The following is a 19327-nucleotide window of genomic DNA, read 5'->3' as shown; positions in this document are numbered from 1 at the left end:
TTGTCAAGTGAGTAGGACTTTCGGTTTGCCAAATTTACTGTTTTTCAAATAATTAATAATAATATAGGCCCTGAAGAAGGTCCCAACCAAGGACCGAAACGTTGGCGACGACAAAATATAAATCGACGCGTTTTAATGCGACTGCAAGCCGAAACAATCTCCCTACGACCTAACCTTTTTAGGTTAGTCCGGGGCCAACATTTACTTCCCGTCCGATGGAAGGCGTGATCAGACAAATCTCGTCTCGAAAAATGCCACCGGGACCTTCTGGGATCGAACCCAGGCCGACTGGGTGAGAGGCAACCACGCTTACCCCTATACCACGGGTCCCGGTGATTTTACTTATATTTTCTATTTTGCTTAAACTTTGTAAGGGCTTTCTCTATGACCAATGGAATAATTTTGTGTCATTGGTTCACCCATAAAACTCTCCACACAATTTTGGCAGCTGTTCATACAAAAATGGTACGTATCTATTCGAAAATCTGTAACTTTACAAGGAATTTTTTGATTGATTTGGTGTCTTCGGCAAAGTTGTAGGTGTTGATGAAGACTACTAAGTAAAAAAAGGTACAAGGAAAAAAAATGATTTTTTGATTAGCCTGTTTTCGCCAAAAAAAATTCACATAATCTGTATTTTTTTCCATTCAGAAGTATGGACCAAAATTATGCCGACGAGCTATGATTTTTTAAATAGTAATTTTTGTGAAAAATTAAATCTTGTACTTAACTTTTTTAAGTAATATCGAATTTGCAATCGAAAAGTACTTTAAATTTTTTGTTTAAGTGCACCGTTTTCAAAATATAGCCATTCAAAGTTGATTTTTGCCCGAAAAATTTCGGTTTTTTTATTTTTAAAGTAGTGTCTATGATTGTCCATTCCTGAAAATATTTTTTTTTAGAAAAGTTCCTACAATTTCGTCAAAGAAACATTGGAGATTGATCCACTGGTTGCTGAGATACAGTGGATAAAAGAAAAAGAAACAAGAATAGTTTTTTTTAGTCTCACCCCAAACAACCCAATTTTCTAAGGCCGTTTTCTCAGCAACTAATGGTCCGATTTTGAATGTTAAAAATAAAACGTTCGTGAAATTTTCCGATCTTTTCGAAAACAATATTTCAATATTTTCATATTTTTTGAATCAAGACTAACAATTCAATAGAGCCAAACATTCAATATTACCCCTTTTTGAAATGTTAGTTTTGATTAAAAAATTCAAAATATTGTTTTCGAAAAAATCGGACCATTAGTTGCTATCGACATTAGAAAATGGAGGGTTCTTTGGGTGAGACTTAGAAAACTTCAATAATTGACTTTTTTTTGATAAGGTCCTATAAACAAATGTAAACATTGAGTGTATCCCTTTCACACCTTATGTCAAAGTCCATCGGAGTAAGCGGGATACACTCAATGTTTACATTTGTTTATAGGACCTTATCAAAAAAAAGTCAAGAATTTTCCTGTTTCTTTTTCTCAAGGCCGCTGTATCTCAGCAACCAGTGTGCAGTGGCCCAATCGTCAATGTCACTAAAACGAATGAAACACTCAAACGTTCGGGTAGTCATTTGACCCCTACTTTTTTTTCTTAAAAATCTTATAACTTTTGGTAGAATTGACCAAATCGTATGCTTCCAAATGCAAAAGATCCAGATTTGTCTATATTTTGAACTGTCAGATGAGGGACAAAAGGTTCCATTTTTACCGGAGATATTCTAGATTCCGTTGGGGTACCTCGGCCCTCCCATATGGGTATTTGGTCAATATAACAAAAACTTTTCGACAGAACAATGTCGGATATGATACAAAACTTCAAGGAATCATCCTAATACATCATTCTGTAAAAATAATTGACATAGTTAAGTCCTACGGGGCTCAGGAGTCGGTTCCAATTGGGCACACATTGACATCAGCCTAGTGCACCGTTTCCGGTTGGAACCTGTCCCGGTGCCCCGAAGGACTGGATATGACAAAAAAAAAAAAAAAATGACAAAACGAACTCAAATTCTACTAAGTTCTAGGATCATCTAGACATTCTGATAATTCACTCAATAAAATAATCGTCCCGACTAGTTGAGCTATGCCCGAGAACCTGCGAGTTGAAGTTACCGTTCCAACCTTTTGTGGGTGGTTGTGAGTTGGAATGTAAACAGAGTCAGTCTGTCTTTTTCGAGGTAACCAAAATTTATACAATATGATATCACAGCCAAACCACACTCTCACAACCACAGTCCTGCATAAATAAATGAGCTACATATTACGTTCATCCTGTGAGGGGTGATGGAAAACTACCCCCACTAGGTTTGGTTGGCGCCAACCAAATGCCTGCCAGCTGGACGACCGGGAAAAAACGGGTAGACCACAACTGGCAAAAAAAAAAAAGAAATCCAAGGGAGCACAAAAAAATGAATAAATGTAGATAACACATTCGTTTCATCAAAATTCAAAACCATTTTCCATACATCATCGCAGGCATCGCAGTGTAGCTACTTGTGATGGGGGTTGGAAGCATCCTCGGCTCCGGCAAATCATCGTCCGCCCACTCTGGTGTCGTTCAACGCCCAGTCTAAGGTTCTAAGAAAAATGACGGAAACGGATATGACGAAGCATTGGACACTGACTGTCTCACTGACGACATGGCAACACGAGCCCTCATACCAAAGTGTGTGCGGGGTGAGTTTGATATGTATAATCCTTGAATAAAATATAAATTATTTTTAAGATAATTTTGATACTCATGATAGCTAAACCAAACACTTACAAAATGTTAGATTTTCACATGTTAACCCCATTCAAACCCACCGTGCTCTGCAGTGGTCTCACATGCTGTCAATCCGCGAGTGTAGAAGAAGTGATACACGCAATGGAATCGCCTTCACATTTTTTTCTTGCCTTCGCTCAGACCCACCACGCATATTCATAATATTTTCATGTATCATTTATACAGAAAGGGGTCATTCAGATTGCTCGACCCTCCTTCGCTCGTCATCCTCGAGTAGGAATTTCATAATCCTTGCTGAGGGAAAGCCCAAAACAGACGACAAGAGATGAGGTCTCGGTCGCTATCGTGCATATATTTTTGACAGTCAGCGAAATTTTTATAATCATGCCATAAGAAGATGAGATTTTTTTTCTGCCCAAACGTCCACCAAAAATGGCTGAATATATGAGCGAGCGAGTGCGTCATGTGTGCGGTGGATGATTGCGACTAGAAGTCTTGGAAAGAAGTTCGAGCGAAGATGTTATTACCCCCGCAAGGCCATGTTGGGCCGTAACGATGTCTTCAAAAGAGTGCCCGCTCCTGGACGTTGACTGGTTGAAGATGTACAAGAGATCTGAAAAGTATTTAAATAACCAGATGATGAAAATATAACTTTGAAAAATAAAATAAAATATGTGAATCTACAAAAAGCAGCACTAAATCTCTATTAAATGAAAACTACATAACGCAAGGTTGTGGTCTTAGAACACTACATCTCTCGTGATTACATGAAATATATATTATTGGACAGAAAAGTTTTTTCAGTTATACTTAAATCCCATACTAACTTGTAATTTAGATCAAGAATAAAGATTTTTTTCAACCAAACATTAAACGCGTTTTTCTCGAACGTCAAAAGTGACACATGACAAGATAGTATGAATTATACCTTGGTTCAAGTGATGTAATCAATTACCTTTTCTATATTTTATTTTATCGTGGTTTGCAATAGAACATCAATCTTATTCCTCAGAATAAACCATCGCCTGCAAATGCTTGTTGCAGTTGTTTTTTTTTTCTTCAAAAAAGGGTAATATTTAAGGGAATCAGTGTTGCATATATGTATAATAAAAAGATATCATTTGATTATCTCTGCACCAAAAACATCAGAAAGTATAACGTCCGTCACTATAGCATGTGAAATCTCTTCTTGTGTCTCGTGATTCCCAGCGGTGTCATTCTCTCTCTCTATCTCTCCTTCCCTTTTCCACGACTATGCGCTCTCACCGCTGAGTCTCTCAATCTCTCCGAAAACTGTAATGAAAGGACGCGTTTCGATAAACTGCGCTTGCGGAATTGGTTTTGTGGCGGCTTTAGTGATTGAACGTTGTTGCGGAGGGATGATCGTGAAAGCGGGAATGTTAGAGAAAAGGAGAATGTCAATCGCGAGTGTGTAAACACTAAAACGTGTTCGGCTTTATTCGGCGCTGAGAATATCAATACTTAGAGAAGTGCAATTGTATTTTAGGTATGAGTATTCGGGCTGGATAATTGTAGTTGCTGAGAGCTGATAGTTTGATATTTTAACAACACTGATGGGAATAAATAATGAAACTCAAACATTTTCTTTTCGTTTTGGTTCTTCAAATCCTTAAATTTTCTAATTTTCAAAACGTCAACTCTTATAAAAATAAGATGGGTTAATCCATGAATTTCATATTTTTGTAAAAATTTAACCCTTCTTTAATAAAATCTTCAATTCTTATAAAAAAAAGAAGGGTGATGTGAACTTCATAGTTCGCGTAAAAATACTCTTTTGCATATCTTCAAATGTTAAAAAAAGATAAATCTCTATGAATTGCATAGATCTCGTAAAGTGTACCCTTTTATAATTTTTCTTCCAATTTCATTAAAAGGAAAAGTAAACCTTTTTGAGTTTATTAGCTCTTGTTAAAAATTACACTTCTTTTTAAATTCTACAGACTCAAAAAAAAAGAAGAATGAATTTCTGTTAATTTCATAGTTCTTGTAAAACTTTAAATCTTAAATTTTATGAATCTCGTAGAAATTTAAATATTTAAAACAAAAACAAATCAAAATTTCTGAAAAAATATTTGTATGATGATCGATTGTATCTGATTTGTTCTTTATTTAAGAAAATCCCCACATTAAAAGTGTCATACTTAAGCAAAATTTGCTGAACCTTCTAAAAAAAAAACTTTCGAAGAGCACATTGACTATTCAAACTTTGAAAACTGGTCAAAATTTGTCAAAATTATCACCTTTTCGTAACATTCTGATACGTGACTTGTGAAGAATTCATGTAAAACTTAGATATACGCATCAAAATGCTTGTTTTTGTCTGCTCTGTAATTTTGCAGGAAATTATAACAAAAAAATCTTGAATTTTTAAAAATTGCTATCACTGCCAAATGATTTTTAACAATATTGTGCCATAGCACATATGATGGCATTTTTGTTATCTTATTATCCAAACATGAGGATTTTTAAAATGGTTGTTTTGCGCAATTCATTTTTTCGATTCAGAATACGGAACGCTTCGGAAGCATGTCCTCCTTATTTTGGGTAGAGATATCCAGATCAATTCAAAGATATTTTTATGTTTGCTCGTTTATTCCGAATTACTATATAATTCTCAACTTTTTTTGCACATCCTCTAAAGTTTTTCATAAAGTAAAAACTAACAATCCGCCGCATCCGAAAACTTTTGCCCTCCGGTCAGCGACCGTCTTCAAACAACTTTCCGAAAAGAACCCACATTCAACCCCAGAAACCTAATGCTCGCCAAGGGATTCCAGTCCAGGAGCTCCCCTGGAACAGTACAGTGTCCGTTTTAGGGGGGATTCCAGAAGGCAGTCAGCGAGCCCTCTTTTTATTGCCATTGTAGCCACCTTGGATCTGGCGCGCTCTGTCTTTGCCTTTCCGACCTTGGTTGTTTCTCCCTGGTTCCGATGGTCCTTGCTTCTTTTCATAAATATAAAACACTTATAAGTATTGCATGAGACCGTGCCAAGGGAAGGGAGGGGGTAACTCCTTTGGAGCGAGGGGTGCAGAGGAAGGAAAAGGACAAGCAAAACTATTGTGGAATAAATTTGCGCAAAAAGATAACAAACAAAAGTTTCCTAGTCCGAACCATTTTCCCGATGGCCACTTGGGACAGGGGGAGGAGGTTTTGTGGCAAGAAGCAGGGATGAAGTTCTGGATTGAAAGTTCTGTTGTAACTTATCAACATTTACCAAATTAAAAAAAAAGAGTATTCGTTTTTATCATAGAAAATAGATTTGAATTCAATTTTATTCTTATGATTTGTAAATTTCCAAACATTCTCAGTTTACGTGAAAGTTAATCCCTGGCCGGGTCCGACTTCTGCTCCATGTCAGAGCGCCTGAGAAAAAGGACCGGAATGGACCTTTCCGTTTTGGCCACTTTTTGCCCTCGTTATAGTTTTCCCACACAAAACTTCGTTTTCCTCTTTTGTGGGTTGAGCGCAGAGACTTGTGTTTTTCGATCCAAGTCCAGCTTCAAGATCTGGCCAGCAAAGACCCGGATCGATTCGCCCTGGTTTTTGGCCGAAGGATTTCATCCCATTCGGGACCATTCCGTTAGGTTAGACAAAAACTTAATTTTATTTAGAAGATTTGGGACAACGTTTCTTCGTTGTAGGTGGCATTGGTAGGAGGGGTCAAAGCGATCTCAGCTGCTGTCCGTTCAATTAAAATTCGGCCGCAAAAACTCCAGGACCGAATGGAACGACTCGGTGTCCTTCTGGGACGTTTCACCGCTGGATCTGCCGGAACAGAAGGGGGGAAATTCGTGAAAGTTTGTTTTTCTACACGCCGAAATCCCAAGCATCTTTTTCGATCAATTAATTTTCCTCTTCGAGAAAGTTAATCCAAGTCTTCAATTTATCATCCCGGGAAAACGGCCATCTCGTTGGGTGGGCCGGTGGCCAATTGGGACATCAATGGCACACAAGTTTGGCACCGGTTGTCAGTTCGTAAAGTCGAATATTGATAGAGGGTCTGCTGGGGGAGAAAGAGTATCGAAGGTATAGAAGGATTTCTGGGTTGGGAATCGATGGGAGAGATGTGTTTGAGGAAGGGAAACGTCTATTTGAGAAAAGGTTTTCTCTTGGGGAGGTTAAGCCGGTCAGCGGTTCAAAGTTTAGCAGATGTTGGCGGCCCTGACTGGTGGTTGTCACCTGAGAATATTAAAAAGACAACATTTGTTTTTTTTTCAACTATCAAAGGATTTAAATTAAGTTTTATAATATTTTAAATTTTAGTTCGACAATGACCAGAATTCAATTATTCAAATTATTATCTGTAGAATGTTAGCGTTTAGACAACAGCCGATGTATTCTTCCTTACGATTCCTTTAATTTTCATATAAGATTCAAACAAATTTATTTCCTTTTTTTAAATGCTTGTTTAGGAGATTATTTTGAATAACTTTATTTTTATAACAATTTTTATTCATGATTGTATGCAATTTTTTCATGTTAAGGTTTTTATCATTATCATCAGTATCATATGTTAATCCTTAACAAACCCAATCCACACCTAACCGGGCTTTTTTAAAATCAAATCATAAAAAAATATTATGGTCAAAAAAACATTGAAAATAAGAACATTTAAACACATAGTAATATATGGCAGCGTTTTGACTGTCAAATTTTAGGTCAAAATGAGTATGTTGTTATGTCACAAACTAAGTGGTGACGCCTGAATAGATGATGGATTTTTATATTAGAAAAAGTGAAAACAGTCGAAAAATCGGAAATGTTACTGGAAAAGTATGAAAAACAGTAACCTATAAGCTGTTTTCCATATTTGATTGTATTGCACGAAACGAAGTTGACTTTATAGCTGTCGGCCACCATTGCTAGTACCAACCACTAGTGTCTTCCTTTTCAACTACAAGGACTTCGCCGCCCTGGGCTCCTATGTGTTTAAGTACGGCACGGAGCGACGGCGCCGGATACCCATATTTAAACAAAGAATTTTAGAGCGCCCGTCGCGGGATTCGAACCAGCTACCTCTGGATTATGAGTCCAGTGCGCGGTCTGATTGATCCATACGGGCGGGATTGGACTCCAACCGAATTTAAAAAAAATTAAAAGATGAATGCAAAAATGAACAAAAAAAAATTTGTTGTCAAACTGCTCAACGTGGGAAATTGAAATTTTTTTTAAAAATAACGTCCATAATAAATTTAAATTTTTCAAAGCTTGCCAGAAACAATTTTGTTTGATTTGGCATTGTTGTGTATTTTTTTCTCAAAAAAAAAAAAGACTTGAGCAATCATTTTTTTTCAAATTATAGAGGTTTTGCTGATTTTCATTGAGTTTGCAGTTTCAGTATAAATTTATTACAATAAGCATTCTCGGTTTGTCTCGATGTATTTCTCCGTCTCCAAACAGTATAAATTATCTTATTTATTAGACTTTTCACGTGAGAAACAGTTGTCGAATATTTTGTTCATAATAAAGGAATTATTAAAACTTTTTAAACACTTTATTAAAAGTTAAAAGAATATTTTTCATCATTTTCTAACATATTTTTTTCCAATGATATGATGTGATTGTATTTTTTCTCGCGTTATGGATTAGATGGAATTTGCTAAAAAGTGATTTCTGAAAAGGAATGCAACAAACTTATTTTTATTTATGTATTATCTCAGTAAATTCTCCTAGATGTTTTCTAATTTTGCATACCGTCAACTAGGGCAAATCGAGACTACAGCCTGGATAGGGACAGCAGTTTTTAAAGCATTTAAAAGCTTCAAATTTGGAAATCGATGGACTAATTAAGTTGATCTGCATCTGTTCTAACCTAAATCAATCAAAAATTTAAAAAATATAGTGCAAGATTCTGGCTAAAACAGCTGTCCCAATTCACCTCATGTGTTCCAATTCGCCCCAGATGATGGTAGATTTTTATTTGAAAGATCTGAAAAATTCCTCAAATAGTGAGTCCATTCCGGGACATCCAAGGATTTCCTGTTTTCCCGAAATTGAAAAATAAATTTAGTTTTGAACATGAAAAATGTACAGTTGAAAACCTTTTATAAGTTGTTGGCTTAGTTTGATTTTTCCTTTATTTAATCTTTAGATTTTTTTCTATTTCTGAAAATCAGAGATTTTTTTTCTTAGAAATCTCATAGCTTTTGGTAGAATTGACCAATTTGGATGCTTCCGGTTACAAAAAATCCAGATTTGTCTATATTTTTTTTAACTGTCAGATGGGGGACAAATATGGTCCACTTTTACCGGAGATATTCCGGATTCCGTTGGGGTACCTCGGCCCTCCTGTTTGGGGATTTGGTCAATAGAACAAAAACCATTTCACAGAACAGTGCCGGAAATGATGCAAAACTTCAAGGCATCATTCTAATACATCATCCTGCATAGATACATGATATGGTCAAGACCTTCGGGAGAAACAGGTTCCAACCGGAAACGGTTCACTGAGCTGATGTCGATTGGTGACCAAATGGAACCGGCTCCGGTGCCCTGTAGGACTTAACCATGTCAATTATTTTTGCTGGATGATGTATTAGAATGTAGCCTTGAAGTTTTGCATCATTTCCGACACTGTTCTGTGAAATGGTTTTTTTTCTATTGACCAAAACGCCAAATAGGAGAGGTACCCCAACGGAATTCGGAATATCTCCGGTAAAAGTGGCCCATATTTGTCCTCCATCTGACAATTAAAAATATAGTCAAATCTGGAGCTTTTGCAACAGGAAGCATCCAAATTGGTCAATTCTACCAAAAGTTATAAGATTTTTAAGAGGCAGTATTTGTAGATTCTGCTCGGTTTGTTCTAGAGGTCGTATCGAGGTGCTCCGATTTGGATGAAACTTTCAGGGTTTGTTTGTCTATACATGAGATGAACTCATGCCAAATATGAGCCATCTACGACTAAGGGAAGTGGGGTAAAACGGGCATTGAAGTTTGAGGTCCAAAAAACATGAAAAATCTTAAAATTACTCGCATTTCCGTAAAACTTCATCAATTCCAACTCTCTTAGATGCATTCGAATGGTCTTTTGAAGTCCTTCAAAATGTGCTATAGACATCCAGGATTGGTTTGACTTTTTCTCATAGCTTTTGCAAATTACTGTTAAAAATTGATTTTTTTAAAACCTTAATAACTTTTTGCAACAGCCTCCAACACCCATACTCCCATTTGTTAAAAGTTAGGGAATTACATGGACTATAAGCCTACGGTATTAACTTTTTGGCCAATCGCAGTTTTTCTCATAGTTTTACGATTTTTCTAGAGCAAACATTTTACAACGTTAGTTTTTGCCCTGTAGGCCAAGAAGACGGCACTTTTTGGTCTCAATTTTGTCATATTCGGAATCCTCGGACAATTTCACGTAAGTTAGAAGTATTGGAGTTGTAATTTTGATTTAAAAAATAATTAAATAAAACATTTTTGAAAAAAAGAAATAGATCTTATTTACCCTGTGATCAATACGTCAAATGCTGTATCAAGTAGGCGAAAACTTGTTTTACCCCTAATCTGACAAAATGGTAAATAATATTTTAATTAATTCTAAATGGCATTTTTTCCAATCAAATTCAAAATTCCAACACTTCAATCTAATGTAAAATTTTCTCAGGATTCCGAATATGTCAAAATTGAGACCAAAAAGTGCCGCCATGGAGGCCTACAGGGTAAAAACTAACGTTGTAAAATGTTTGTTATAGAAAAATCGTAAAACTATGAGAAAAACTGCGATTGGCCAAAAAGTTAATACCGTAGGCTTATAGTCCATGTAATTCCCTAACTTTTAACCAATGGGAGTATGGGTGTTGGAGGCTGTTGCAAAAAGTTATTAAGGTTTTAAAAAAATCAATTTTTAACAGTAATTTGCAAAAGCTATGAGAAAAAGTCAAACCAATCCTGGATATCTATAGCACATTTTGAAGGGCTTCAAAAGACCTTTCGAATGCATCTAAGAGAGTTGGAATTGATGAAGTTTTACGGAAATGCGAGTAATTTTAAGCTTTTTCATGTTTTTTGGACCTCAAACTTCAATGCCCGTTTTACCCCACTTCCCTTAGTCGTAGATGGCTCATATTTGGCATGAGTTCATCTCATGTATAGACAAACAAACGCTGAATGTTTCATCCAGATCGGAGCACCTCGATACGACCTGTTTCACATCGGTGAAAAACTCCCTCTTAAGATAAAAAAAGGGTCAAATGACTACCCGAGCGTTTGAGTGTTAATCAATGGAAAGACGGACCTGAAACTACCTAAGACAGCGAATTGGTAATGATTTAGATCAATTTTTGAATTCTAGAGTTTTTTTTAAAGGTCTTTTAAGCTATTGTGTTTCGTATGTTTATTTATAGGACCTTTTTTTTAAAAAAAAAACTCTAGAATTTTTGTTAGCTGGTGTCATTCAACGCGAATATAAGGCAAAACATTGTGTGCGTCTTCCAAGGCTCATATCTTCTAGTTTACAGTAATTAATTGAACTAATTAAAAATCGGTTACAATTCAGATTTGATGACCCTCATTAAAAAATTGTATTCAAATCAATCAATAAATTTGTCTCCCTCCTTAAAATCAGCCTGAAAAATCAGGGGGCAGAATCATAATTTCAAAGTAATTTAAAATTTCAACAAAATTTGGATTGCAATCAGCTAAAAAGAATTTAATGCATTCTACTGCGTTTATAACCATTTTTAACGTGTTTATATTTTCAATTTTAGAGAATTGTCGATGTACAACACCACACAAGGTTTTTTTTCGCGAAAAAAAATCAATTTTTATATTTTTTTTATTTTTATGCCCTCCTCGACCTCGCACAGAGCCGAGGGACAATCATTTTAAAAAATAATTGGATCAGCCTTATATATTTTTGTATTCCATAAGCTATTTTTTTATTAGGTACTTTAAAATTTATAATATTGCTTAGCTTTTTCGCTCACGTTTGGAATCCCTGCTTCTCCCACATATGCTCTGATATTTTTTTTATGTTCCTGACATTTCTAGACTGTGTGTGTTAGGTAGCCATTACGTGGACAATGCCACCCTCGATAGTGAGGAAGTGGCCCCGAAGACAAAGCACCGCAAAATAAAAGTTTTCCAGACATTAGCCCACCCTCCTTCGTGTCCTGTCGCGCTGTCCACGTGCTTAACTTGAAACCTGACCGCACCTCTACACTCTCAAAGCCCAAATTCACCCATACACGTGTGTATGCAGTGCGCATATCCTTCAGACGAAAAAAAAGAATCATAAAAACCTCACCCCCCTCACAAGAGTCGTTAAAACTTTGTCCTTTGCTGTCGGCTTGTGGGCAGGGTTTTTTTTAGCTCGGACAGCCCACGAACATCGTTCGTGTCCAGTCCTTAACGGTGAGCATGTGTGTGTGTGCGATAGTTAAAGGCAAAAAGGGACACTGCTGTGTGGGGGTTTTTAGCACACGTGTGTGTGTGTGTGTGTGCTAGGCTAAAAGTTGCAGTCCCAAAAGTTTATAAGGATGGACCAAATGGACGATGGTCGTAAAAAACACATTCGTTATCGTATAAGGGAAAAAGGGACACAGTTTTCGGTAAGAGTGTTAGTGCTGGACGCCCTTTTTTGCATGCTGTGTTGACTTTTGCTGAGGACATGGATAAATGTAGATTCGTAAATGATAGGATTTGAATAGTCGTTGGAGGAAATTAAATTTGTTATAATGTGTTTAACGATTATTACTGGACCCAGATGTACCTTTTAGGACATTCGTTATCTACGTGGTCATTTTTGCCTTAATTAGCTTCTCGGTACTCCTGGAAACTAACTTTGTCTAATTCTAAAAAAATTATAAGCTGTAAAAATCATAACTCTCTTTTAAACTTAAATAAACTTTACTACTCAAATTATTTTCACCATTTAAAGAGATTTTAAAATACAGTCCAGACTCGATTATCCGAAGCATCGATTATCCGAAGTTTTGATTATCGGAAGGTTTGTATGGGACTTCGGATAATCGAATCATGCACAACAATTTTTTTTCGTGTATTATTTATTTTCTTACTTTAAACATTAAATGCGAGTTCTGTGACCCCATTTCAGTCAAATTTGAGTTGTTGATTGCCTTTAATCATACCAAATACATTTTCTCAGTATTTCATCGCCGCCATTTTGGCCGCCATCTTGAATTTAAAAGTTCTTAACACTTTAGAGCATGTTTGGGGTCACAGTCAAGCTGAACATTCAAAAAACAAGACTTCGAACAATTTTTTTCTTGATACGACAATCTGAAGTGAAATTTGTCCGAGTCCTTTGGATAATCGAGTCTGGACTTTACATACTTTTTTTTCTAATTGACTTTTTTCAAAATTTAACATATTTCGAGATAAATTGTGAAATAAATAGCAAAGTGGAACATGCATATCCGGTCGTTTCTGTTTCAACCCTCAATTTTCTCTGTAACAAATTTGTTATTTCTAAAACGTTTTGGGTGGTTGATACAAAATAATTGTTCTTGAGAGATTTGCTAACTAACATTGAATTATTCTTTCCCAGACAAATTACTGTTTCAATCATCCAATATTTTTGCTAACCGTATTTGCAAGGCTCATAATTTATCCTCTAAAATCCCGTTCCAATCAGTTTGTCACACTCCCTTCCTAGTCACCCTATGCAAAACACCCCCAGGATTTTTTTTTGCCTTGCCATTTCAAGCTGTGCCCATTTGCGCACCCCTCGTTTTTAAAATATGTTTCAAAAATTCAAAAATTGACCGTCCAAACCAACGGTTAGCCTAATCCACTGCATGTGTCCCGAGGTTTTTTTTTCGCTTCTAATATTAGATTTCCACGACCGTCAATTTCCCTAAATTATAGGGGACATTTTTTTTCAATCAACTGCTCTCAACCGATAAAAAAAACAAACGTCCACACAATCCTTTCCAAACAGTCCCCGGCAGTGAGTGAGTGTAAGTGTGTCCCTACATTTGCATGTGTAATGTGTGTCCTTTTTGTTCCTCGTGGTCGTTACCACCCCTGCTGCTGCTGCTGCCACCGGGGGTAGTTCCAGCATTTCCAAATCCATCGAAGCATAAAATTTCAAATATTTTAACGTCTGCTTGCCCTCTGCGAACCTCCTCCTCTTCCAATGCTTCGGACTGAAGTCCTTTCCCGAAGTCGTCACAGTCAACGATGCTCGCTGCTGTCCCTTTAATTGAATAAATGGAAACCGTTTTGAACTTGCCGCTCCCCCATCGAAACTCCCACTTGAACCGATCCCGGCGTGAGACAGGGGGGAAAACTTTCCGATGATTGATTGAAAACTAGTGGAAAACTTTATGACAATTTGACTTTCTCGTGTGCGCCGCTTCGGTTCACTTTGGAGAGAGAAGGACACGGCGGTCCAGGCGCCACCCAGTCTGAGAAATCTGACGATAAATTAAAGTGACATTTGAACACAGCCCAGCGAGCGTGAACCGCCTTTGATCCCCGTCCCTTGAACACTCCACTTGGTCCAGCAACCTGGGCGGATGGGGACACATTCCGACGATGGTGTCCTCTCACCAAGGAAACCCCTGGCTGTAGGTAAGGTCCGCACAAAGATGAAAGACTTCGGGGGTGGTGAATCCGATTCATCGTGGAAAACTCTTTACCAGGACACGCGACCCAGGCAACCGAAACTAACCTGGTTTGAGGGCAGTGGAATGGCTGGAAGGACAAGAAGTGGTTTTGTGCTAGAACCTGCTGGGAAGGACCCGGGCATAGCTATCAGCAATGGTTGGTTTGCATGTATGTTCAGATACCTGTGGTCGGAGACGGTGGGGCAGCTGGGTGTGGTTCCTTTAAGGATTTTGTTTAAATTTCTTGGACAAGAAAAAAAATAATGGTAATTTTTCCATAAATTTGCTTATTTTCAAATGGGTTTTTTACCATCCATTTTTCTATGCATCTTCATTAAATTTTGAAGGTTCTTCGCAAATTACAAAAAGGATAGTTAAATTTCATGTTCTAACTTATTCTATTATACGAAAATTAATTGATGTATAATTTAGTTAAATATTTTAAAAGGTGTTTGAGTGCGTCATGACAAACAATGGGTATCAAGAAGAATGCTATAGTTGATCAGCAAAAATGTTTGAATTTATATATTTGACCGCCTGCAATAAAAAGCTTCAGAAAAAAATTAACGAGTTTTATAGCTTTAGAAATTTGAGCATTAATCAATTTTCATTAAAAAGCTGTTTGTTATTCAAAATGATCCTACTTTTTTTTTGTCCTCTACCATAATACACCATCACATTTTAAAACATGTTCGGATCAAACACATTGTAGATTACAGATCAAGTTCCCTGAAAAAGCATCAGTTTTGGTTCAATATTAGCAGAAATATGCCAAATTTTGCAAAATTAAAAGTGTTTTTCTTCAAATTTCTTAATTTCTTTCCATTCTATAAAGATCACCTATTCAGATATTTGTAATGATGATAAGATTTTGTTATCCGTGAGGATTTTATCAAATTTTTGGGTACTTCTCTAGACATGTTTATAAGAAATTTTATGGATGTGTACATAAATTTATCAATTTTCAGTTATTTTTCTGGAGAAAAATCCTATAAAACCGTGAATTAGCTACGCAACGATTGAATACATTAAGCCACCAAGAAAAAAATGTGATGTCTGATGTTTTAGAATAATTTCATCTCAAATAACATCAATTTATTCTTACATTCACAGGATATATATATACTTCAGCAAATACTTGTCAAATCATCAATATTTTTGAACGACAATCTAAAAGCATCTTTTTTCAAAAATAATTAAATACAGAAGCACAAAGGTGTACAAAAACGACGAAATCCGTTCAAATTATTTCAATAACATTATCTAATCTAATCTAATCTAATCTAATCAGACCCTAGCGCAGCCAATCTTTCGAAGGGATCCTGGAGAGTGCCTTAGGTTAGATGACGCCTAGCACTCTTCTTGTCATTTATTAACATTTGTAGTGCGCCATTGCATCGGAATGCATTGAATCATCACAAGCGTTAAAGCGGCCAGGCCTACTGCGTAAAGCCGTATCGCAGAGATGGCTCGTAATTGGGTTGAGTTTGAGCACTGAGTGTTCGAACAACAACACAAGGGAGGGGGGGGGGGGGGTTTCGCAAACGTGACAAAGTGTGAAAAGGGGGGGGGGAGGGTTTGTTAGACTGAGACGTAAAGCTAGATAAATTCCTAAATACTGAAAATTCAGTCTTAAAATATATGAAATTAAAGTTTAATGTTGGATAAACTTAACTCATGAATTCAACACGATACGAGGCTTTCAAGAAACAAAGGTTTTTTTTAATAATAGATTCAATATGCTTGAATCATCAGATATTAAAAAAAATATTGATGGTGATTTCTACCACTGCAACACTCAACACAATTCGGAAAAATCAAAACACAACCTTCAACTTCGAATTTTAAAAATAATCCAATTTATAAATCATGCAAAACTGTTAAAAAAAACAAAAAGGGTGGGGGGCGGGGGAGGACACTGCCAAATTTTCATTCAAGGATAGAAAAAAATCTAAATTGGATATTCAGCATCCACGGTGGTCTTCTAATGTCCTCGGGCATCCGGAGGAATCTTCATCCATAGCTAGACCGCCACATCGTACCTTCGTTTGGCCAGCCGCGGTCGAATGCTCGCCCCACCGCGTGGATGATATTTATAGAGCACTGGGGAAAATGTCCCACTTCTTCTGGTCCAACAGGACATATCAACACTTTTCCGCGGTGAGGTATCCAAGAGGGATGGCTATGAGTGATAGCAGGAAGTGGGTAAAATGATTCTTTCCGAGTCTTTTTTTGTCATCTGTGTAGGGGATAGCAACATGATATACGTGAGTTTGAGGTAAGGATGCTGTGACCAGGACTTGGAAATTTCCAAGTGGTCTCTTGCTCTAGTCGCGTCGAGTGCGATGGAGCTCTGGGATGTCGCTTAAAACGAGGTTCTGCATGTTTTCAGAGAGAGTTTCAATGATTCAACCCTGGACGTCACTCTAGCTGGCCGGACCCACCACGTATGAAGAAAAGGATGCTCGCGAATGTCCTCGCCGGCGAATAAAGGGGACGATATTTGCCTGGCGAAGCGAATCAAGTTGCTTCACCTTCCCGGGACGACCTGCTTCGAAAATTCATCTATTTACAAGTTCGAAGCTCGGTAGAGTAAATATCAAGTGAAGAAGAGCAAGAAATAAATTTCATAAGAAAATCACGAAACCGTAAAGTTAACCCAAGTGAGTCGCCGTCCTTCTCGAGTATTTCGGAAGGTCCTTCTTCAAGGTGAAGGAAACAGGCGGTGAAGGACTGCAAATAAATTTTCGTGCAAATAAAATCTTCCCAATACACCTTCTGGCGAGTATTTTGGGGATTTGGCGTGTAGCTCTTGATGAGGGACTCTCTTCAAGAAGAAACTCTAGCTCTGGAATCAGGGTTATTTTCGGGGTAAGCACTTGGTTCAAGTGTGTTCCATATTGAATTTTTACTTCAATTCAATTGGAATTTGATAGTTTCCCCCTAACACGTTTGATTATCCCCCAATCGAGTTACTTCCATTTTCTCGAGTCACACCGTCGTCGCGACGTCGCGATGCCAACCATTTCCCCATATTCCAGCAAAGGGACGACTTTCGTCAAACCAAAGTCCATTAGCGTGTGCCGGAGTCCACAACCGATACTTTGCAAATAATCCGCTCCTGCTGCCTCGAAGCTGATGCCGTCGTCGAGGATAACATTTCCCATTGTCAATCGCAAACTATGACGGTTCGCGAAAGGGCGGAAATTTACATACACTTTTCACCCATCCCTCAAACGTGTTTTTTTTTCGTGCCCAGAAATTTGGCCACACTTTTGCTCTACATACGGCCGCCAAACAACCAACTTTGGGCAAACACTGGCAAACCCAAACAAACAGAGCCCCGTGCTGTGGGTGGTGGGTTTTGCAGGCTCCCTTTCATTTTTTTCTTCTTAGATTTTTCAAACGGACGCGAACCGATATTGACACGATTGGCTAACATTTCACTTTTCCGTGAACGGACGAATCGAAGACGCGGGAGTTACATTAGGAAAAACAAACTAAATATTTGCATGAATTTTGCGCTGCTTCGAAGAAGGTCAAAGGGAAAGCGATTAGAATTTTAGAGTGACTTTTCCATCATATTTAAAAACTATGATTTAATGATAAATCTACATAAATGTGAAATCTTTAGAAGATATCCAACTTTGGATAATACAAAGCGTACGATAAAAACACAGAGTACTCTGTGATGACAAGTTCAAATTCATTTTGTAAATGGGTAATTCTCTACCAACTCACACGAAATCGGGAAAAGTTGCCCCGACCCCTCTTCGATTTGCGTGAAACTTTGTCCTAAGGGGTAACTTTTGTCCCTGATCACGAATCCGAGGTCCGTTTTTTTTATATCTCGTGACGGAGGGGCGGTACGACCCCTTCCATTTTTGAACATGCGAAAAAAGAGGTGTTTTTCAATAATTTGCAGCCTGAAACGGTGATGAGATAGAAATTTGGTGTCAAAGGGACTTTTATGTAAAATTAGACGCCCGATTTGATGGCGTACTCAGAATTCCGAAAAAACGTATTTTTCATCGAAAAAAAACACTAAAAAAGTTTTAAGGATTCTCCCATTTTCCGTTACTCGACTGTAAAAAAATTTGGAACATGTCATTTTATGGGAAATTTCCCGAGCATGGGTAAATAACAAGGGAAATGCGCAATAATACCTTTCTCTGGTATCAATACCAAATTTTGGTATTCCTGGACCCTTTAAAATTTTTCTTAAGGGTTATGCAAGAGCAAAATGTGGTATCATACCAATTTAAGGTATTGTTTTGATATTGCAAAATTGCAGAATTTGTCAATGGTCGAACACCACATTTTGGTATTATTTTGGTATTACAGTATTTTATCAAATTCCTCTGAAACTATGGGAAAATTTTGACCAATTTTGACAAAATAATTAATTTTGCGCTAAAATGATGTCTTAAAACGAATGCTTTAATTGAAAACCGGAAATTTCAAACTTGATTTTAAACATTTTTGATATACCCCCTACAGAAATTACTTGAAATTGTGGAAAATTTTCTAAGTCAGGATGCCACATTTTGGTATTGAAATGTTTCATCAATTTTCTCTGAAACTATGCAATTTCTTAAAAATTTTGACGAGATAGTTAATTTTGCGCTAAAATGACTTGAAACCCAAAAATGTTTAAGCTGATTTCAATTTTTTTTGTGATATACCCACTAATATTTTTTTTCAAAAACGTTGAAATTTCTCTAAGTCGGGATAACCAAATACTTTGAAAAACGAGTCAAACAACAGATTATTGAATTTTGGTGAATTTCAATCCAGTTTCATTTTAATAATACTTATTTTTCAATCTTGTTATTTTTCAGAAGCTTCAAGAACTTCAAGCACAGGCCGTTCGTCAATGACAAATGCATTCGATGTGGTGAAGAATATCACTAAGAACAACATGGAATCATCAGGTGAGTAGATTTGGCTGTTGCATATGAATCATTTCCGTTTTTTCACTAACCTCAACTGCTGCACTAAAAATGGTA

The sequence above is a fragment of the Culex pipiens genome, chromosome 3 (genome assembly GCF_016801865.2).
Source record: "Culex pipiens pallens isolate TS chromosome 3, TS_CPP_V2, whole genome shotgun sequence".
NCBI lineage: Eukaryota > Metazoa > Arthropoda > Insecta > Diptera > Culicidae > Culex > Culex pipiens.
The sequence above is the reverse complement of the archived record's forward strand: the minus strand, read 5'-3'. Positions refer to the sequence as shown.